Below are 24,299 nucleotides of genomic sequence, written 5' to 3'. Positions count from 1 at the left end.
TTCCTCTCACCCTGTGTAACCTTTGGGGCTTTGCAAATAGGAGCATAAGAGCAAAAGTCATAAACACGTAGAGTCCTAGAGCAGGAATGTGGAAGAAAGATTGAAGCTTCAATAAAACATGAAACCACCAAATTGAGCAGAACACCATGCCCTTACTTCCTAAGGAAGTCCTTCATCGAACCTATAGCTTTTGTTATTCAAGTTGTTCCAGCAACTCAACACTATGATTGTTTGTGTGCCTATTTTATGTTCATTCTTATATTTTCATTGGTTTTTGCCATTCCTCTCTCATTCAACTATAATGCTTTTAAGCCAGTGTATATTATTTTAACAACAACAACAACAAAGCTAGTGGCCTAAAATAATTGATATGCTTCTGCTATGTTCTACCAAATTCTCACTTCCCCTACTAGAATAATTATCACCTTGTATTGTTATTGAGTAAGTTATCCACGTGTCTGCCTCCCCATCTTTCAAATGCCCCCTTCATCTAGTGTATATGGATCCGTATCCACTCCTGAGTCACTCTGCCTTATAGCTCTCCTTTACCTACTGCCAGAGCCATATTCACCACTTCAGGGGCTGATTCCTCAGACTAGCTTTTTCCCTCTTCCCCCTCTTCCTCCTTCTCTTTCTTCCTTTCTTCCCCCTAGCATTATCAATTCAAGGCAGTCGAATGGGAGTTCTAAAAGTTTAGGAGTTCTAAAAGTTTAGGAAAAGATACCCAGAGTACACTCTGGGGAGTGGAATGCACATCAGCAGACCTGAAAGAAAGTCACGTGTCACTGCTGTGCTTAGGACACAATCTGAATCCTCAGATTTCTTGGTCCTGGAGAGGCTGTTTGCTAGTGCACAGAGCATGCTTCCTGTGGACAGACTGCTTGACATCTCTCTCCTTACCAGCCTGACTAGTCACTGGTGCAACTTTAGAAAAGTTGCTTAACCTCAGTGCACTTTCTCAACTACCTGGTCTCTACAGTGATAGAGACATTAGACAGCTTTTATAAATGCAATATTGTGCATAAATCCTGGCTCCAATAATCACTAGAGAAGTATTTGCTATTATTATTGCCTGGACCTTCCCAAGCTATCTGCTGCTTGCTTCTTCAGTTCCCCCTCTTGCTACTTCTCTTTTGCACTCTAAGCTATAGCCATGAAGAGCAATTTGAGGTCACCCTAAATGTACCCAAGATTTATCTCGCCCTTGACTCATTGCTTAGATTGTTCCCTCTGTAAAAAAGATATTTGCTCTCCCTGTTCCCTTCACCTAGGTCCTAGTCATTCTCAGGTCTCAATTTCCAAATTACATCTTACATCTTAAAAAAAAAAAAAAAAAAAAAAAAAAAAAAAAAAAAAAAAGCCTTCCCAGATCCTCCAAACCAGAGTCCCTTCTATGTGTTCACATATCATGAGGCACTTAACATGCATAATGCGTAGTTACTTACAAGTGACTTCTTTTCTTTTCTATATTGGTCTTGGTCATACCAGACTGCAAATTCTTTGAAAGCAGGAAGCATCTATCATGGTTCTCTTCCTACTACCAGCACAATGCCAACACTTACTAGATGCTCCATAAATACGTTTTCAATACAAGTTGAAAGCAAAGAAATTAAACAACATAAGAGCAAATTTTACCACTTATACATACTTTTCATATGGGACACAAAGGTTTATAAAACTCTAGTAGTTCAAGCCTTCATATTTTAAACTGTAACATCTTCAAAACGGAGTTTTATGATCATTATTTCTGAACATGGTGTCAGCTTGGTAAACGGAATAAAAATTTTCCCAGATAAGCAAAAAGCTCTTCACTTCTTTGAGCTATGTACAAGGTATATAGGGCAGACTGGCTCAGGCATCCCTTCCAGGCAGGATCTGAGATAGCAGAAAGGGACAAAAATGATATTTTTTTGTAGAGCACCTCGTGCCACTTGGAGATTTATAAATGTTTCTCAACGATGCTAATGATAGTGATGATGAAAACTCTGAAACAGTAAAAATAATGTTTAGTAGAATAAAGGTCCTAGATGTTCCCATTGGTTATAAATTGAGATTTGATAGAAAGATGAAGAAGCAAAATAAAAACTCGAATCCTCTCCTACCTTCTGAAGACTTTATATTACATTAATTATTGCTTTAATGTTTGATCTTCTTTAAAATGTTTATAATTCTCTGTAATTGAGAGAGAGAGAAATATAAATCCCTCAAACACACATCTCTCTACTTTTTTTATTTTTATAGATTTAGGGAGTACAAGTACAGTTTTATTACATAAACATATTATGTAGTGTTAAATGCTGGGTTTTTAGTGTAACCATCACCAAAATAGTATACATTGTACCCAATAGATAGTTTCTTATTCCTCACACCCCTCCCACCTTCCTACCTTCTGGAGTCTCCATGTGTATTATTTCACTCTTTAAGTCCATAAGAAGTCATTGTTTATCTCCCACTTGTGAGAATAGGTGATATTTTACTTTCTGTTTCTGAGTTATTTCACTTAAAATAATGGTCTCCAGTTCCATCCAAGTTTCTGCAAAATACATGATTTCATACTTTTTCTGACTAAGTAGTATTTCATGGGATACACACACACACACACACACACACACATACACACATACACATGGTGGTATATGTGATTATACATATACCACAGTTTCTTCAATTATCCATCAATTATCCATCGATGAATACTTAGGTTGATTCCATGACTGCTATAGTGCATAGCGTTGCTATAAACCTGCAAGTTCAGATGTCATTTGATATAATAATTTATTTTCTTTTGGGTAGATACCCAGTAGTGAGGTTGCTGGATCAAATGGTTTCTTTGAGACATCTCCATACTGTTTTCCATTTACATACTACTAACAGCATATAAGCATTCCCTATTCTCTGCATCATTGCCAATATCTGTTGGTTCTTGACTTTTTAATAATAGCCATTCTGACTGGTGTGAAATGGTATCTCATTGTACTTTTGATTTGCGTTTATCTGATGATTAGTGATGTTGAGCATTTTTTCACGTTTGTTGGCCACTCCTGTGTCTTCTTTTGAAAAATGTCTGTTCATGCCCTTTGCTCACTTTTTAATGGGATTGTTTGGCTTTTTTCTTGTTGAATTTCTTGAATTCTTGGTAGATTCTGGATGTTAGTCTTTTCTCAGATGCATAGTTTGCAAATATTTTCTCCCATTCTGTAGGTTGTCTGTTTACTCTCTTGATTGTTTCTTGTGCTGTGCAGAAGCTTTTTAGTTTAATTAAATCCCATTTGTCTATTTTTGGTTTTGTTGCATTTGCTTTTGATGTCTTAGTTATAAATTCTTTGCCTATGCTACTCTCCAGAAGAGTTTTTCTTAGGTTTTCTCCTAGAATTTTTATAGATTAAGGTCTCATGTTTAAGTCTTTAATCCATCTTGGATTAATTTTTGTATATGGTGAGAGATAGGGATCCAGTTTCATTCTTCCGCATACAGTTACACAGTTTTCCCAGCACCCTTCATTGAATAGGGTATCCTTTCTCAGTGTGTATTTTTTGTCAACTTTTTTGGCGACAAGTTGGTTACAGGTATATAGCCTTTCTGGATTCTCTGTCCTGTTCCATTTGTTTATGTTTCTGTTTTTATACCAGTACCAGGCTGATTTGGTTACTATAGCCTTGTAGTATAATTTGAAGTCAAGTAATGCGATGCCTCCAGCTTTGTCTTTTTGCTTAGGATTGCCTTGACTATGTGGGCTTTTTTTTTTTTAATTCCATATGAATTGTTAGATTGTTTTTTCTAATTCTGTGATAAATAATGTTGGTATTTTGATAGGGATTGCATTGAATCTATAGATTACTTTGGGCAGTATGGTCTTTTTGATGACATTGATTCTTCCAATATACGAGCATGGGATATTTCTTCATTTGTTTGTGTCACCTGTGATTTCTTTCATCAGCATTTTGTAGTTCTCCTTGTAGAGATCTTTCACCTCCTTAGTTAAATGTATTCCTAGGTACTTTATTTTTATTTTTAGTAGCTATTGTAAATGGGATTCAGTTTTTGATTTTGTTCTCAGCTTGATTGCTATTGGTGTATAGAAATGTTATTAACTTTTGTACATTGATTTTTGTATCCTAAGACTTTACTGAAGTCATTTATCAAATCTAGGAGTCTATTGCTGGAGTTTTTAACATTTTCTTGGTATAAGATTATATACTCAGCAAACAGAGATAATTTGACATCCTCTTTTCCAATCTGGATGCTTTTTATCTCTTTCTCTTGCCTGATTGCTCTAACTAGGACTTCCAGCATTATCTGGAATGGAATGGTAGTGGTAAAAGTGGGCATCGTTGTTTTGTTCTAGTTCCTAGGGGAAATGATTTCAACTTTTCCCCATTCAGTATGATGTCAGCTGTGGGTTTGTCTCATATGACTTTTATTATTTTGAGGTATGTTAGGTTTATGCTTAGTTTGTTGAGGGTTTTTATCATGAAGTGATGCTTAACTATATCAAATTCTTTTTCTGCATATATGGATATGATCATATGGTTTTTGCTTTTATTTCTGTTTATGTGGTAAATAACATTTATTGATTTGCATATATTGAACCATTCTTAAATTCTTAAAATAAAACCTACCCGATTGTGGTGTATTATCTTTTTTGTATGCTGGTTGATTCAGTTTGCTAGTATTTTGTTGATTTTTGCATCTGCATTCATAAGAGATATCAACCTCTGATTTTCTTGGGTACATCTGTGTGTGTGTATGTGTGTGCGTGTGTGTGCGTGTGTGTGGGTGTGTCCTGACTGACTTTGGAATTAGGGTGATACTGACTTCGTAGAATGAGTCAGGGAGGATTCCCTCTGTCTCAGTTTTTTGCCTTGGTTTTTCAGTATGATTGGTACCAGTTCTTCCTTACACATCTGGTAGAATTCAGCTGTGAACCTATCTGGTCATGGGCTTTCTTTTGTTGGAGGAGATGGAGTTTTTATACAGATTCAATCTTGCTACCCATTATTGGTCTGTTCAGAATCTCAATTTCTTCCTAGTTCAATCTAGGGAGGTTGTATGTTTCCAAGAATTTATCCATTTTCTCTAGACTTTCTAGCTTGAGTGTAGAGATGTTCATAGTAGTCTCTGGGTGATTTTCTGTATTTCTGTGTTAGCAGTTGTAATATTTCCATTTTCATTTCTGATTGTGCTTATTTGAATCTTCTCTTTTTTTCTTGGTTAATCTAGCTAGGGGGTTTATCAATTTTGTTTATGTTTTCAAGGAGTCAACTTTTTGTTTCATTGATTCTTTGTATTTTTTGTGTCAATTTCACTTAGTTCTCATCTCGTCTTTGTTATTTCTCTTCTCCTGGAGTTTTAAGCTTGATTTGTTCTTGTTTTTCTAATTCCTTGAGGTATGACATTAGGCTATTAATTTGTGATCTTTCTATATTCTTGATATAGGCATTTAACACTATAACTTTCTTCTTAGCACTGCTTTTGCTGTATGTCAGAAATTTTGGTATGCTCTCTCTTTATATTCATTCATTTCAAAAACCTTTCTGATTTCCATCTTAATTTCATCATTGACCCAGAGGTTATTTAGGAGTGTGTTGCTTAATTTCCAGGTATTTTCATAGTTTTGAGAGTTCCCCCTTGGTATTGATTTCTAATTATATTTTACTGTGATCCAAAAAATACTTCATCTCATTTTAATTTTTTAAATTTTATTGAGACTTGATTTGTGGCCTAATAGATGGTCTATTTTGCAAAATACTTCAAGCACTGATGAAAATAATGTATATTCTTCAGTTTTGGATACAATCTTCCATAAATATCTGTTATGTCCATTTGGTCTAGAATCCAGTTGAAGTCTAGTGTTTCCTTGTTGACTGTCTACATCAATAATCTGTTTAGTGCTGTCCCTGAGGTGTTGACGTCCCTCGCTATTATTGTGTTGCCATCTATCTCTTTTCTTAGGTCCAGAAGTATTTGCTTAATGAATCTGGGCGCTCTGGTGTTGGGTACATACATATTTAGGATTGTTATATCTTCTTGATTCGATCCCTTTATCTTTATATAATGACTGTTCTTTCTTACTGTTGTTAAGTTAAAGTCTGTTTTATCTGATATCAGTGTAGTAATACCTGTTCATTTTTTGTTTCTGTTTGTGTAGAACATCTTTTTCCACCTCTTTACCTTGATTGACTCTGTCATAACCAGTTAGGTGTGTTCCTTCTAAGCAGCGTATGGTTGGATCTTGTTTTTTATTCATTTTGCAAATCTATATCTTTTAATTCAAGTATTTAATCCATTTACATTTAGGAGTAATATTAATATATGAGGTTATAATATTTATAGTTACCTAGTTGCTTTTTCCTGTCAGTTGTGTAATTGTTTTATAATACCTTTGAGTTATATACTTTCGTATACTTTCATGATGGTGAGTATTGATCTTTCATTTTCATGTTTAGAATTCCTTTGAGCATTTTTGTAGGGCTAGTTTAGTGGTGACAAATTCCCTCAGAGTTTTCTTGTCTGGGAAATAAATTATTTCTCCTTCATTTCTGAAACTTGGTTTAGTAGGATGCAAAATTCTCAGCTCAGTATTTTTTTTTTTTCAAGACTAAAAGTAGGATCCCAATTTCTTCTGGCCTGTAGAGTTTTTACTGAGAAGTCCACAGTGAGTCTGACAGGATTTCATTTACAGGTGATTGGATGCTTTTCTTCTGATGCTTTTAGGATGTTTTCCCTCACATTCACTTTAGATAGTCTGGTGTCTATATGTCCTGGTGATATCCATCTTGTAATGTACCTTCCTGGAGATATCTGAGAATCTTGCATCTACACGTCTAAATCTCTAGACTAGGAAAGTTTTCCTCAGTTATTGACTCAAATAGGTTTTCCAAACTTTTTATTTTTTCTTCTGACTTGTAGGTTTGGATGTTTTACATAATCCCATGTTTCTCAGAGGCTTTATTTTTTTAATTCTTTTTTCTTTATTTTTGTCTGGGTTAATTTGTAAAACCTGCCTTCAAGCTCTGAAATTCCTTCCTCTGCTTGGTCTAGTCTATTATTAAAGCTTTCAACTGTATTTTATAGTTCCTTCCATAAATTTTTCATGTCAGAAGTTCTGTTTGGTTGCTTTTTAAAAATTTATCTCTATAATGAATTTTTCATTCATATCCTGAATTGTTTTTTGATTTATTTGTTTTGGTTTTCAACTTTCTCTTGGATTTCATAACTTCTTTAAAGTAAATATTTTTAATTCTTTTTCTGGCTTTTCAAAGATTTCATTTTAATTATAATTCTTTGCTGGAGAGTTAGTGTGATCCTTTAGGGGTGTTATAACACTGTTTTGTTTTGTTTTGTTTTGAACAAAATTGTTTCCCTGATATCCTCTCATCTGAATAACCTCTCATTATTTTTCTAATTTACTTTCATTTGAATGAAATTTTTCCCGCTTGAGGTGTGACTATGATATATGTTGTGTATTTATTTGGCTTCAATTCTGGGTGCTTTCAGTGGTAAAGACTCTGTATGAGTTCCTCGGTTATAGACAGCCTTTGTGCAATGGCTTTCTCAAATGCTGGTTTTAGTAGCAATGTACTGGGCATATGAGCAGGGTCACTGCCTTCTGCAGGGCAGGGAGTGTGGAGGTCTCAAGAAGCTTATCTCATGCCCTAAAGCTGTGCACTACTGTGAGCAACTTTGCATTAGGTTGTGCATTTCAACCTCCAGGCCAGTAAATGGCACTTAGGAGTAAGAGCTGGCTGTGTAAGAAGCAGATGGGTATATGCATGATTTTTGTTTACCAAGAAGAATTCTTTTTTGCTACACACAATGGGCTGGTCTGTGGAATACCCAGTGTCCTGAGTTCCTTGCTCAGTCCCAGAGTGGGGAACAAAGCCGAACAGAGCTGGACAGCCAATCTCGGTCTCAGATACTTCAATGACGAGCACAAGCGCTGGCCCTGAGGAGGATGTCGGAAGCTCCTGGTGAAATGCACTGAGGTCTTCATGGAGGGAAGGGGCTGCACCATCTCCACCTCCTAGGCAGGTAGGAATGTATCCCACTTCCTTACCCTGCCCCTTGTCCTGCGGCTCATGGCTCAGTTTAGGTAGTCAGTGCTGTGTGTCTCCAAGCCACAGTGTAGTTGACAGCTGCAGGGAAAAAAAAAAAATATATATATATATATGCCTGTCTTGTGGCTTTCTGCTAAAATGGCTTTGAGATGAAACTTCTTCGCTCAGCCCAAAACAGAAAGCTTTGTGGCTTGCCCGTTCTGCTGCAGAAATGCTGCCACTCCATATGGAGACCTCTTGTGACTTCTAACATTATATTTTCTCTCTCTTTCACAGAAAAATTTCTCAAATGAACAATCTATCTGGGATCACCTCTCACTCTTCAGACATCTCTGGCATGGCTTTTGTCACCATCTGTCTAGCATATTAACTATTCTAATGAATATTTTTCAGTCTCCTCTTCCTTAACCTCTTAGCATTACACTTTTCACTCCAGCATCCTCCAAATGGACCTTTCCTTAGCACATGTACACTAGCAAATGGACTCCTTTCCTCAGCACATTCTAATCTGGCTTCCATCATCCCTACTCCACTGTAACTTTCTTGCTAAGATCATTTAAGACCTCCATGTAGCTAAATCCAATGGACATTTCCATTTTTCACTTTTCTTGACACTCAGCACATTTGATACAGCTGACTGCTTCCCTGTTTTTGAAATAGATCTTTCCTTAAGGATCTATAACCCCTGTGATACCATTCCTCAGTTTTCCCTACTTTTCAATGCTTTCTATCTCTTTTTATCAAGCTCACCTTCCCTTATCTGACTATTAAATGTTAGAGTACTTCAAGACTAATCTAGACCTTCTACGTACTGTGTATACTCTCCCTAGGCAATCTCATCTATGCCTATTTACATATAAGTGATTCAAGTTTTCATTCCCTGCTTTCTCTCTCTCAAACTCTGGTTGCTCAAACCCAGCTACCTCCTTGGCTTCATCACTTGAAGTCCAAAATGGAGCTCTACCACACCATTCCCTAAGACCCTTCCAATAGTCATTATGAGAGGTGACAACGTGCTAGGAGCCCTCGCGCGCTCTCAGCACCTCCTCGGCCAAGGTATCCACTCTGGTTGCGCTCGAGGAGCCATTCAGCCCGCCGCTGCACTGTGACAGTCCCTCTCTGGGGGTGACCGAGGCCTGAGGGGGCTCCCTCTGCTCACGGGGAGGTGTGGAGGGAGAGGTGCGGGCGGTAACCGTCGCTGTGCCGCCGGCGTGGGTTCCGGGTGGGCACGGGCTCCGGGGCCCTGCACTCCCCGCGGCAGGCCGGCGCCTGCTGGGCTTGATTGGAGGCTGGGTCCCTTACCTGGACGGCCGATCCCTCTTCTCTTGGTCTTTGACCACGATGGTGGGTCTCCGTCTCTTTCTCGCTTCCCCTCTTTTCTTCTTGGTTGTCTGGGAGGAGCTCCCTCTGGGCTGCTGGAGTGCCCAAGCTAGGTGCCACAAAGTCCCCCGGCAAGTGCCAGTGAGAGGTGAAGCCGGCTGGGCTTCTGGGATAGGTGGGGACTTGGAGAACTTTTCTGTCTAGTTAAACGCTTTTAAACGCACCAATCAGCACTCTGTGTCTAGCTAAATGTTTGTAAATGCACCAATCAGCACTCTGCGTCTAGCTAATCTGGTGAGGACTTGGAGAGCTTTTGTGTCTAGCAAAAGGATTGTAAATGCACCATTCAACACTCTGTGTCTAGCTAAAGGTTTGTAAACCCACCAATCGGGACTCTGTCAAAATGGACCAATCAGCTCTCTGTAAAATGGACCAATCAACAGGATGTGGGTGGGGCCACATTCCAGATAAGGGAATAAAAGCAGGCCACCTGCTCCAGCAGGGGCAACCTCATGGGGTTCCCTTCCCTGCTGTGGAAGATTTGTTTGTTTGTTTGTTCTTTGCAATAAATCTTGCTGCAGCTCACTCTTTGTGTCCATGCCACCTTTATGAGCTGTAACACTCACCGCAAAGGTCTGCAGCTTCACTCCTGAAGTCAGTGAGACCACGAACCCACGGGAGGAAGAAACTCCAGACACAAATCTGTAAGATTTGTAACACTCACTGCGAGGGTCCACAGCTTCATTCTTGAAATCAGTGAGACCAGTAACCCACCAATTCGGGACACAATTACCTAAATGAAGTATGACACTTTCAATTGAATTGCATTTCAAGAAAACAAAAGTCTTCTTTGACAATCTCTTCTTTCATGACTTGTCACTTACCAAGTCTTGTAGAGTTTATCACTCAAGTATCTATTAAGTTCATTTACTTTTCTGTGTCACCTCTACTATGATATGAAACATCTGCCATCCAGTACTGGCAAGGCACCTTCTGGTCACAGTCTCATCAATGCTCCTTTCCAGTCTGTTCTTCAAACTGTAACAAGGTTAGCGTGCGCGTGCACGCACACACACACACACACACACACACACACACACACCGGTTTGAAGCCATTCAGTCATTCTCCATGATCCACTGTCTGTACTTCATCTCAGCTTGTATTCTCCTGCTTTCTAGTGCTCCAGTCACAGTCCTTTCAGTTCCTTAATGAGGTCATATTTCCTCATGTCATAGTTTTTGCATATGCTAGTCCCTCCTCATGAAATGCCCTTTCTACTCCCAGCCCATTTACCCTTCGCTCATTTAATTTTTACTTGCACTTCTGCTCTTAGCTCTCACGTTATTTCCTCAGAAAACCTTATTTAATCATCCATCTGCAGATGGGCCCCACTGTTAGACCCTCTCATATCCTTTTTGTATGGCAATTATCACATTTGCCTTTGTGATCAATGAATTAATACTCATGTTCTCCTTAAGAACGTAAGCACCATGAGTGCAGGGATCACATCTCTCTTGGACATCAAGGTAATCTCAGTCCTCAGTTATTTTACTAAAAAGACATTCAGTAATATTAGTTGACTTTTGAATAAAAAGGGAGTGTCTTCACATTGTCCTCTCTCTGCTGTTGAGAAGAGAGAACAAACGTCTTAGCATATCTCTTTCTCCACTATTATGATGAAGTAGAATACAAATTAAGTATGCATCTGCTGCAATAATAACTTCATTTTGATAGTATAAGGACTCTTAATAAAGTTACGTTGTAAATCTAAAAAGAAATGAAGAGACCATCTATTTTCCTGCATAAGATAGAGGCATGCATAATAGAGAAGATATGGTGTGTTGTGTAATAGTCAGAGGATGGGTTTCAGCGTGAGCACTAGATGCACCCCTAAAGGTAGTTTAGTGAAGCGGGAAGGACTCAAATGACCCTGGCTGCTAAGGTCAAATTCCGGACCGCCACTTACATTTGTATGATCACAGCAAGTTAACATCTCTAGTCCTCAACTTCCTCATCTATGCATGGAATTAAATTGGGACTGCTTCACTGGGTGGTTGTGAATGTTAAAGGAGAGATCTATGTAAAACACTTAAAACAGGTAACAGTTATTATTTAAGATTTTCTGGACCATTCTTGTGTGTATTAGTTCAGATGCATTTATTCCACCAGGAAGTAGAATGGGTTTTTTAAAGATCCTTTTTAGTTTCACCATTTCAATGATTTTAGGCAAACTAATTTATGCCATGCCTAATAATAGCTCCTGTGATTTTATTGTTATCTGTTGTCGCTTGGATGTTGTATCTCCTGTGATGTTATTGTAATCTGATATATCGTTTAGATGTTTGTCCCCTACAAATCTCATGTTAAAATGTGATCCCCAGTGTTGAAGGTGGGGCCTGGTGGGAGGTGTTTGAGTCATGCGAGTGGATCCCTCATGAATGGTTTGGTCCCCTCCCTGTGGTAATGAGTGAGTTCTCGCTTGATTAGTTACCATGATAAAAGAGCCTGACAGCTTTCTTGCTCCCTCTTTTGCTTTGTAACACATCTGCTTCCCCTCTTCCTTCTGCCATGAGTAAAAGCTTCCTGAGGCCTCACCAGAGTCCAAGTAAATGTTTGCACCATGCTTGTACAGCCTATAGAACTGTGAACCCAAAAAAAGATATTTTCTTTATAAATTACTCAGCTTCAGATATTCCTTTATAGCAAGGCAAATGGAATAATACATTATCTCTAGTCTGCAGAGGAGAAAATTGACTCTCTGAGAAGCTAAGGGACTTGTTGAACACCAAGCAATAAAACCAAGCCCCAGACCCAGAGGTTTTGTGTGCAAATTGGTGCTCTTGACTCAACATGCACTGCCTCTCTGCTACATTGCTTAGTAATTCCACTTCCTTGTGTTTGTACTGAATATCACTTAAAGCACTTCCTGTGCCTTGCCTTATTTGGTGCTCACAACAACTCTTTAAGAAGAAATATAACAGAAAGGCCATGGAGTAGAATGGAGAAAGGGCTGGCCAGACACAAGTTTTTTATGATTTATTGGCGTTTTTGCTTGGGAAAGTCACTTAATTTCTCTGATCTTGAGTCTCCACACTTGTAACATAGAATAATTGAGTTAGACAATCCTTATTGTTTTCTCTGGATCAAAAATGCAAAAACTGATCAGTCTTCAACCAAAATTCTCCATCCTTTAAATCATCATTTAAAGGCCATCCTCTTCTGAAGATTGCCTTTCAAGTAACACCACCATTTCTCTCATCAACTAGAACAAGAATTTACCTATACCTATATGGATCTATTGTAAAGTGATTTCTTTGTGGATGCTGTGGTCTTCAAGCCCAAACTATTTTTATGAATCTAATAATATTAGATATAATTTTGTATATTTCATATAATAATTCCTGTGAGTCTAATTAAACAACTAATACTGAGTTCTGTACATTCTGTTTGAAAAGGTAAGTGGATAATGAGAATAGCATTAGGCCAGGCTCACAACATCTAAAAAATCTGAAAATACCTTTATCATAATCTCAGATTGTTCCTTCAAAATATATACAAGTGTAATTTGTCACTTTACAACAAAATAAAACACAAAATAAGTCCTAGAAGAAAAAGCTTGCCCTGTAACTTTAAGATTTACCACAAGAGGGCAGGGTTGATTCAGTTCTGGACTTCATCCTTTTTGTCTTTCTTAAAGGTGTTGAATACACAGAAGTAGTGTAGATGGGATAATAAATCAGTAAAAAAATAAAAAGTAAACAAAATCCCCCAAATAGAATGATTCTTTTCAAAAGAATCATAAAAATTTTCATACGCTTTGACCTGTTGAAATGTTTCCATAAATAATAAGCCCTAAAGAAGTAAAAAGCTGTATATGAGAATAATCCTTGTAACACTTTCTAAATTTTCTCTTCAAAGTGGAAATAATCTAGATGTGTAATATTGTAGATTTAAATAAATAAATATTATATAAATCTGGTGGCATATACTGCAACTCTTTTAAATGAATATTTAGAAGATTGGTCAGAAAGAGATTAAAATACACATGATTTATTAAGCAAAACCGCAAAGAATATATAATGTAATCTATTCTGGATTAAAGGTATGTGGAAGTCATAATTGCATACTCAGTGGGACCAGAAAGAGACATAGGAAAACAAAAACAGTACTTTTTAAAGGAAGGTATAGTTATAGGCAATTCCTTATTTACAGTATTTTTGTACAGTGTTGTATATACCATGCATTTTAATCCATTTGCCTATAACAGGATCAAGGATAAATCAACCACATTTTTAGGGCCTTCCTCACTACATTATCACCTGAGTTGTCAAGTATAGCAGAAACAGCTGGTTTCAACTCAGTCTCTCAGTTTCCATTTTTCCCTCCATCTTTATTAACCAAACTGATAATCTAGTCTCAAAGGGCCTTGTATAGTATGCTCATCTTCTGTCTCCTTGCAACTAGGAATGACCATGGATCCTAGTTCTGGAAAATGAGATGTTAACTGGAGGTCACTGGTTGATGTTTCTGGGAAAGCTCTTTAAAAAGTGCTGGCCTTGAGTGGCTGATTTGGGAAAAGGTCTTTTGTCCTTTGGCCAAACTCTCTCTCTTCTGGTCTAGCATGCAGATGTCATGCCTGTAGGCATGGAACACACAATTATTATGTAAAATAATTTTTCATACAGCCTTGTTTTAATAACAAAAATGACAACATTTAAATTTCTAATATGGTAGTAAGAAAATAAATTATGGGTTATATACAAGCACATTATTTAAAAACATAAACATGAGCATTAAAATAACTAAAATTAAATGTGATTCAAGTAGGTGCGGGGTGAATGAGGCAAATGCAAAAATGCTAAATCTCACATCTTTTGTAGTCATGTATTAGTAAATTTATTTATATTTGGTGTGTTTATATCCCGACTCTATCTCTGTATATTCATGAGCCTGCTTTACTCTTCGTGTTTTTCTACCATCATTTGAGGGAGGTTTTGAGAGAGAGGAGGAGAAAACCTATGTGTTAATCGCTACCTAAAACATCAGCCAAGCTTGGACTTAACCTGTGGGCAACTGAGTCCACTGAGGGATATTAATAAGGGTAACTAGATTTGCATCACTGGTTTAGTGTCAGTAAGAAAAAATCAGAACACAAGGCTAATTATCTTTAAAGGATTGGTGTTCATTTATTCATCAACTCAGTAAATATTAGTTAAGACCTACAAAAGGCCAGAAATGATGCTTAATATTTTCACACGGGAAATGAAAGACAGTTCTTGCTCTCAGGAAGCCACAGCTTTGTGCCCACTGCAGTCAAGTAAACTTACAGTGATATTATATGAGGTATCAAGAAAGGCTTCTAGAAGAAATGACATTTGTGAGTGGCCAGCATAGCAGAGCAGGTGTTATTCTGCAAAAGGAAAGGGGAAAGACTGAAAGAGAATGGGGCATGCGTGAAACTTTGGTTATTTAATTGTGCCCAAGGATAAATACATGGGAGGATCAGAGAAAAGGCTAAAAGCTAGCAGAAGTCAAAACTCACCATAATGTCAAACTGAGAAGTCTAAACATAGTCTTGATCGTGATAAAATGAGACTGACATATTTCCAGTAGGGAAATAATATGATCAAATTTCCATTTGATAGTGATTACCACAATCGTATTCTGGAGAATAAATTGAAGGTGCTGGTAGGGTGAGATATGATGCTGTTAACGATAACTGGAGGCATATGTAATACTTACTTGACACTTCCATTGCACCAACTAGAGACAATATGTATATAAAGCTTTCTCTATTGTGGTAAGAACAAAGAAGCCATTCAATAATGATCACGGTGTACAAACTTTATTCTATTTTGTTCTTATAAAAATTTTGTGAAATATTATTGAGCTTGGATTATTGATGAGGACACCGAGGCTCAGGAAGTTAAGTGACTTATCTAAGGACTCAGTGTTAGCAAGTGGCAGAGTCTGAAATCAGATACAAATTGGTCTGATCCCCAAATCAGAGCTCTCTGAGCCATCATACCATATTGTTCACTGTCTCTGAACAATTCATTTGAGATTCGGAAGTCCACTTAGCAGAGATACAGATGAAATTCAGACAGATGAGTACAAACTCCATCAAAACTTTCAATTGTATGATTCCATTGTTCTTCAAAACAGAGGCAAACCTACAGAACCGAAACTAATCCAGACCAAACCTGACAGCAGGGAGTGCAAGCAATGTTGTGGGCACTGCAGGTTCCTGACATGACTTTATTTCCATTCCCATTAACTAGCAGCATGTACCACATTATTTAGGATAATTAACTAAGAGTCTCAAAGGAATATGCCCATTCCCTCTCTTCTGTCTCCCCGATGGACATAAAAATGATTTTAGGAGAAATGACAAAATATCTCTATGAAAATGAACCCTTAAGTCTGAGCTCCCACTGTAAACCCATCTTATTTTTTTTCTCTCCCATTTTCCAATACCTTGATAATGTCATCGTTTTATTATGATTTCTGAGGATAAAGAGCTCTGAGGAACTTGTATTAAGCAATTACCCTAGGGATCAGCAAACACAAGCTCATGATATTTACTTAAAATTCTCAATTCTGTGAATATGTCAAGGTCTTTATAAACAAAACTGACTTTTCGAGGGTTGGCAAATTAGCACCGTGTCCAGAATAATCATTTCTACAAGGAGAACGACATGTCCTTATTTTCCATCCCTGTTCAGTGGTGACAAGTGCCATATCAAGGAATTTGCCAAATAAATTCTGAAGATTGCATGGGAATAATGCCTAGAATGTATTTTTCATGAAGTAAAACATTCTTTATGTGGCATGAATGTTGAAAAAGAAGAGAGTAGGATCTATACTCAAGATCAGTTGTAAATAACTATATTATTCTTGGATGGATTTTGTTTCCAAGTGCTTTGCAAGGCAATGATATGAAAAAAGTACTTACAATATGGAAACAGGGTAATTGCAGAGACCACCTAGGTGAATTCATATCAGAGGAATTACATACATCAAACTGACTAGGGAACAACTTGAGTAGTTCTATGGCAAAAACTTTTCTTGATGGTGAAAAGAAGAAACTGATTTAAAAATGTTTAATCTAATAAAAATAGATCTTGCCCAGCAATTTCACTCCTGGATATATATTCAAAATAATTGAAAGCAGGGATTCAAACAGATATTTGTCTGCCCGTGTCCATAGCAGCATTATCCACAGTAGCCAAAAGGTGGAAAGGTGGAAACAATCAAGTGTCTATCCACAAATGAATAAATGAGTGCATGAACCCAATGTGGAATATACATGCAATAGATTATCATTTAGCCATAAAAGGGACTAAAAATTTTATGTGTCTACAACATGAGTGGTCCTTGTAATTCTTATGCTTAGTGAAATAAGCCAGACACAAGACAAATATGCATTCCATGTAAGTGGAATCATATATGCCTAGGCAAATTCAGAGTCAGATAATAAAATCGCTGTTATCGAGGCTGAGAGAATGGGGGTGGAGGAGGGAAAGGGGATTATTATTTAATGGCTACAGAGTCTTTGTTGGGGATGATGAAAAGTTGTAGTTATACATACTGGTAATGGTTACACAATGTTGTAAATGTATTTAATACCACAGAATTGTACACTGACAAATGGCTGGAATGACAAATATGATGTATAGTCTACCACAATATTTTTTAAAAAGAAGTCTTTCAGGTTTCACCCTAAAAATATTTGGAGTTTACATAAGGTGCTCTCAGTTGCTCTAGGACTATAAATTACAACAAAATGAGGTACCGCAAAACCCTTTTTAAAAAAATTAATGGATCCTTAAAGAACTTTCTGGAAGCCATGGAATCTCTCTCGAAGTGAAGGGAGATAACCCATAATCATGTGCAATGTTGTTACAAACAGGGGGCCAGGGGATTGTGACACTCAGAAGCCTCCACATTGACCTCTGATTCAGAGAGCAGCGGTATTGTGAAATTCAAGTCTATGGCCAGTTGCTGAGGATGTCAGAGAGCTCTCATCAAAGGAAGGAGAATCTCACTTGCATATGATCTCCAACTTCAGCTAAAGGCCCAGAGAAACACTAAAATCACAAATTGGATAACAGAGCAAATAAGACAATCATTATCAAGCCAAACACTTATGAACTCACGGATGCAATTTCAGCTTTGTTTAAGCTGAATGCCTTTCTCGCAGCCTGAGATCACAAATGGTGAATGGTACTAAAGCTAACACGAAGAATAAAGAATTAAATAATACGACTTCATCTCATTAAAATACTGAACCTTGTTAATAAGCTTTGCATTCATCTTTGGGACTGTTTTTGAGACCAGCCTGCACACAGTTGTATTTTTTTTCTTTTTTTAAGGAAATCTTAATAACATCCTTTCTGGGTGAAAAGAGGTTTTTGTATTCGGTTGCAATTTGAAAAGGAACAACTAAAATTATACATTTCAGAGTAATGTAAGAAATAAACACCCCTTCATTACTGGGTACAACGTTCTATTTTTATACTACTATTTAATGTTTACTGTTCTCTTGGAAATGTTAAAGATTGGTAGCATTTTTGTGCATTTAGTAGAAACTGGTACTTTATAATCCTGGGATGAAAGGTGTAACAAATTTGTAAAGTTTAAAATAATACCTTTTTTTGGCTTTCAGCTTATTAAATGTTGAGCTTCCATGCTGACCTATTGTTAGAAAATAAAATAATAGGAAACATTTGGAAGCAGACTTTCTATTGCACCTCTATCAAATGTACAAATCAGCACCTAGAGATTAGAAAAGAGAAAGAGAGAATAATAGAAAGTAATGTGAATTGCGTATTTAAACTTTTAGGAAAAATAATGGATCCTTTCGAGATTTTTATGAATATAGAATACCACAAAGTCAAATGACACATGTAATTAAATCTAGCCTGGCAATAGTCCTTAACCACTCCCAAATCTAAATATAATATTGTGTTTTCTTCTAAGTCACATTCACTCTACCATAGAATCTAGCAAATTAAGCCTGACAGACAGTTTTCTGTAACAACATCTGCCCCAGGAGACCCAACATCCCATTTTCATTGCCCTGCTGATTTCATTTTCCTTTATCTCTATTTAACACTTTCTCTTTTGAATTAAGACAAATGCCACAGAATAGATGGACTAAGAAACCCTTTTAAAACTTTTCATCACAGTCTGTTTGTTTGTAATTCAGTCAGTACATGGTGAACCAAGACTTGCTGCATTTGCACATGGTAAAGATTAACACCTTTTAGGATGATAAATAACTAGAAAGAAATGTGAGTATCCAAAGATCTGCTCAAACTCTTACCAATTTATGTATTTTTATAAGCTATGACTGTGCAATGATCTATAAATATACAACAGAAACTCTCTTTTAAAAGTCTGCCTTTTGATAATTTGATAAATGTTAAAATTGAGCAGTGCTTTGCAAAAGGTAGCATGTGTATAAATGTTGATGTGCAAGATGATTTTGCGTGGAGCACAGGTAGATTTTTGTAGTAGTTATGCTTTTGTGAGGGCTTTTGGTATAAATTTTGGAGTCCAGGTGTTATTTTGTTACATGCATATATTACTGTATAGTGACGAAGACAGGATTTTTGTACATCTATCACCTGAATAATGTACATTGTACCCACTAAGTGATTTCTTATCTCCTTCTCCCTTCCCACCCCTGCAACCTTCCAAGTCTCCGTTGTCTATCATTCCACATTCTGTTTTCATTTTAATGGTTTTCTCCTATCTATTGCAAGTAACATGGTATCTCCATTTACAGTAGAGATATGCAATTTTTAGTAGTTATATTTAAATTAAGAATGGTATGTATTAAAAGGAGCATTTATGTAAATAAGACCACAGGAACATTGGTACAGCAAAAATTGGTAACACAGTGCAAAAGAGGAATATTTACTGTGTCATCACATTTTTAAAAAGGAATAATCAATGCACCCAAGCCTGGAAAAATAAATAGAAATTCCTAACAGGTCAAGGAAAGGGGAAAGTCACTCCAGACGAAGGGGGACCACATACAAAAACTCTAACATGAATTGCACCCATGGTGTATCTGAGCCCTGTTGGGCTAATGTGGCTGGATAATTACGTGGTGGGGGCAAATGATAGACTGTGTGTTGAATTGGCATAAAGGTACCAGATCTCCAAAAACCTTTGCCATACTGAAATCAATGTAGACAATGGGAAGTCATGGAAAGGTTGGAAGCAGGAAGTAACAGGGCTGATTTATGTTGTGAAAAGATAACTCTGTGACAAATTGGAGTGCACAGGAAGGATGAGGACACCATGGGAGAGAGACTAGTTAGAACTATGTTGCAGAGACATACAGGAAAAGACCAGGAGTTAAGACTACATGAAAAATATTTCTGAATCACAAAAGGGAACATAAACATTATCAAAAGGCAAGTAGTCAAGTGAAGGGGAAAAAGTACTACACATGCACCAATACCCCAGAAAAGGTTATGCTTATTACATAAAAAGGTCCTCTGAGTCAATAGAAATGTTATTTAAAGTTTATGATGATGATGATGAAAATTCATGAGTATAACAGGTAATTCACATTTAAAAATGATAAAGATACAAAAATGCTCAAACATGTTAATAGTCATAAAAATATAACTTAAAAGAGAATAAAATACAGCTTTTGCCCATAGATTGTTAGAAACAGATGATATTTAGAGTTGGCAAGAATGTGCATGAAAGGACTTTCATATAATGTTCGTGGAAGTATAAATTAATGGAATTACAAATTGATGCAAAGGACATGTCATCATCAGATAAACCATCATCATGATTTGTCTTTAAACTTGAACTAATTTACAACCTTTTAAAATTATATTCACAAAGCAATGTAAGAAGGAAAAAATCGGGGATGTTAATACATTCAGTTTCCATCCTATCGTGACAGAGTGTGCACCACGTCAATGAAAACACTTTTCTCCCTGTCCACTCACTTCCCTCCTCTACAAAATATTAAAGAAATCCCCTACCTTAACTGATGTTGTAGAAGTAGTCACGGAAACGAGGGGAGAAATCTGAGATGTATTTAGAAGATGAAATTTGCAGAATTTAGTGACCTGGAATGTGAGAGATGACAAGAGGGAAGAAGTCATTATGACTTCATTTTTGGCAATTGGATGTGTCATTCTCATAGATCGGAAACACAAAAGAAGACATATTTGGGAATAAATAAAATAGTTCATTTTGGGACCTGATGGGTTTAAGGAACCAAAGACATATCCAAATTAAGATATAGAGCAAGGTGCTGAATAAGATGAATATTTGGATCTGGATCTCAGGAGAGGGTCTGGTGTGATGATATATTTTTGGAGTCATTAGGAGATGATGAGAATCATGGATTTGGTAAAAATTACCAGGGAGTATGTAGCATAAAAAGAGAGGATAACAAAGGAGGAACTTTGGGAATACCAGCGTATAAAGGGAGAGCAGAGGAAGGAAGCATACCAAAAAGGAGTTTGAGGGGCAGCCTCGTGGACACACACCCAGGCTCAGACAGAGGGCCTGTCTCCCCCTCTGCCAGCTGGTCTGGATACCCAGGCCTCAGCTCTGTCACAGTAGTAGCCAGATGGTAATCTGAGTCTGTGCCTACAAGCCCCTCATCACTACTGGAAAAAGAGGTGTGAGTGAAAGTGAACTGTTGTGTCCTCTTTGTGTTGGAGAATGCATCCTTGTTTCCAGAGAAAGCAGGAGCACTGTTTGTAAGGAAGTCTTAGCAGCCACATGGATTTTTAGCCCAGAGACACTTTCTCCTCCAGATGCATATGTAAAGAAGCTGGGAGGAGAATAGTCACCTCTCTTTTCTCATATATTATTGAACAATCTATGCACTTCTGCATACATACAAAAAATAATCATATTAGTCCAATTGGATTAGTTCAATGCATATCATTTGTAAACCTCCTGGGAAAGGATGGGGAGTACTTTTCTTTGTTTTCAGAAAATCTGATTGAAGCAGATCATACATATGTTTACAAAGGATAAAGAGCCAGATTAATTTAAATAGGTGAAGCTACAGGGAGCATTAGTCACAGACATCATTCATTAACAAAAGCCATCTGAAAAATTAGAATAAACCATTGTCGAGGGATAGTTGAAATTCATTAAAATATACCCTAATCTACAGTCCTTACATAATAAATCCCAAGGTAAATTTATTTATGAAATCAAATCCTGTGCTACTATCCTTTTATACTAAATCCCAGGGTAGATTTAGTTATAAAATCAAACTCTACTAGGAGAAAAAATATTAAACATATTTAAAATTAAGGTTAAATTTAGTAAAAATGAAGTATAAAGTAGAATAGGTAACAGATACAAAATCAAATATTCTGACTATTTTTTTCTATTTCTAAAAGTAAAATCCACACTTCTATGAATCTCAATTTTAGTATTTGCTGTTAAATTAAGTAATACCTAAATATAAAAATGTCAATGTTAGAACTGTGTTTATTTATAAATCATCTGGCCTCTTTTAATAGAGTCTAGTAAAATCAGAACTATGGAATCTTGTAGTTTCTGGGTCATTGGAAAGGACCCCTAAATCATTTATTACATAGGGATGCTGTGAAAGATTTTTTTAAATCCAGAAACATATTGAATTCCATGTCCAATTATATATTTTTTCTGAGAACACAGATACAGAATATTTTTAACCCAACTTAACCAAAAAGTGCAGTATTGCAAAATCTCAGGAAGGGAAGACAATGGATTTTCATCTGCATTGGATGACATTTAAAATTTCTGTGCCCTCTGTGCCTTCCAAATAAATGTGGTTCACAGCATGAAAAAAGGAATCAGAAATGAAATAAAGACTATGGGAAAAAATTGAGGCAGGATGACAGGCTCATTAAAATGTGCAGAAAGCATCCCCGACTCCCTCGAGAAAGCTGTTATGGTGAAATAATCACATTGACGAATACGGAAAGAGTGGACTCCGGCAGGGCCTTACATTGCACCCAAGAAGTTGGTGATTATATCCTGGAAATGTGACCCTGTGAAAGCCTTGCTTCTTTGTTGCTTAATAGAGTTCACAGAAAACGCTTGTCTCCAAAATGAGATTTCTCCCCTATTCACTGTGCAGCCCAGGAGTCTTGACAGGATGAGCAGGGGGCCATTTCTCCTAATCAAGGGGGGATGCAAACCCCTGTGTGTGGAAGATTTTAAGTAATCAAGCTCAACTGTTGCCTGGAAGAGCCACTGCCCTCTGCTCCTTATCAAGTGGTCATAAAGGAAAGGTTAAGAAAGCTGCTAGAATTTGGTAGAAATAAGGGATAATAGGTCAGAGGGACCTATTTTTCTCAGCAATTATCCCATTTCCATCTCTGAAGCTATGAGAAATACTTCCTTGCCGTCCATGCAGCCAATCTATATAGAGTATTTAGCTCTTAATTAAAATCTTTGTTAGCATTTCCATTTTCTCACCCTGTTGGTTCAAAAATTGCATGTGTACTTTAATCTGAAGACACAAGCAAGGCTTTCTAAATTGTTGCACTGATTCAAATGTCTTTTCTCTTGATGCAGCTGAACTGTGAGACAATGGGAATGGCAGTGGGAATGAAATCAAATAGTACAGAAAGGAGGGAGTCTGAGGGAGGCCTTTAGAAAACTTTTTCAAATCTGGGTTTGCAGACTGGGATGCATTCCCAAGCCCTGATAATTTCTGACTTAAATGTACTTAATTTATATTTTTAAGTAAAAGTGCAAATAGCAAAAAATGCATACTCTATGATTTATTTAATATTCACTAAACTATGTATTTGTATACATTCATATACATATGAATATAAATGCATTAAAAATATCAGAAAAAAGATATTCTGCTACAAATAACGGCTACTTTTACAGTTGAATCATCTGGAATGGGATTACAGGCAGGAATGAAGGATGACTAACTCTTTAATCCCAAATATTGTTTTCCAACAATATTTTGTTGTTGGAAAAGTTTCCACAAGCATGTATTCATGTGTTGCCTGTATAAGCTAATGAGTACTTTTTAAAAGATGAAAAACTGTGGTTAGTTCATGACTGTACTGGGATTGGCTGTGGAATAAAATTGCATCCTAGACTCAGGGACTTCCAGATACAGATATAATCAAGGGGAAATCTAAAATGAATACTCACCAGTGAGGGATGTGTCTCCTCCACAGTGTCTTTAAGGTAAGGCCTATAGTGCTTAAAGACCACTTGTTTTATCAAAATAATCATTTTTCCCCTGGCATCTCCCAAAATGTTCTGGAGGCCATTCTAAAAGAGATCCTCAAATGTTTTCTAATTCTATATATAATATGCCAACCCTAGCAAGCTGTGAAAATTGTGGCCCAACCTTGACATGCTGATTCAGTTACGAGTAGAATTGGTGTAATTTCCCTGTTGTGTATATACATTCTCTGCATTAGAGATTTAGAAAAAAGGAACTCAGAAATGTCATGTTTCTTATACTAAAACTTTTACAATCCTGTACTAACACAATATGCTGAACAGTTGAGGCCATGTGGGAATTCAGGCACAGCTCACTTCCTAACATAAGACTAAAAACTGCCTAACAAATCTTACTTGGAAATGACAACGTTTGGAAATGTGAACTAAGAAACTAAATGAAAATACTCTTGATTGTGGATTTTCAGCCTGACAAGCTCTGGATTTAGCACTCCCTGGAGACAGTGACTTCCTACACATCATTTTGTTTGTTAGAGGTAGACCTGCCCTAAGTCCTGCACACAAAAGCTAGCAATGTCTAGGGTGGCACATGTGTCAGGAAATGTTAGTAACTAAAGGCAGGCATGTGGTTATTCACATCATCCTCTCTCCAATTTCAAGGGGTAAGTTCATTCCATGCCACGTGCAGCTTCTAGAACAGAGGACCAAATTGGCCC

This window comes from Rhinopithecus roxellana, chromosome 9 (assembly GCF_007565055.1).
Source record: "Rhinopithecus roxellana isolate Shanxi Qingling chromosome 9, ASM756505v1, whole genome shotgun sequence".
In the NCBI taxonomy this organism is placed as follows: Eukaryota; Metazoa; Chordata; class Mammalia; order Primates; family Cercopithecidae; genus Rhinopithecus; species Rhinopithecus roxellana.
Note: the sequence above shows the minus strand (reverse complement) of the source record.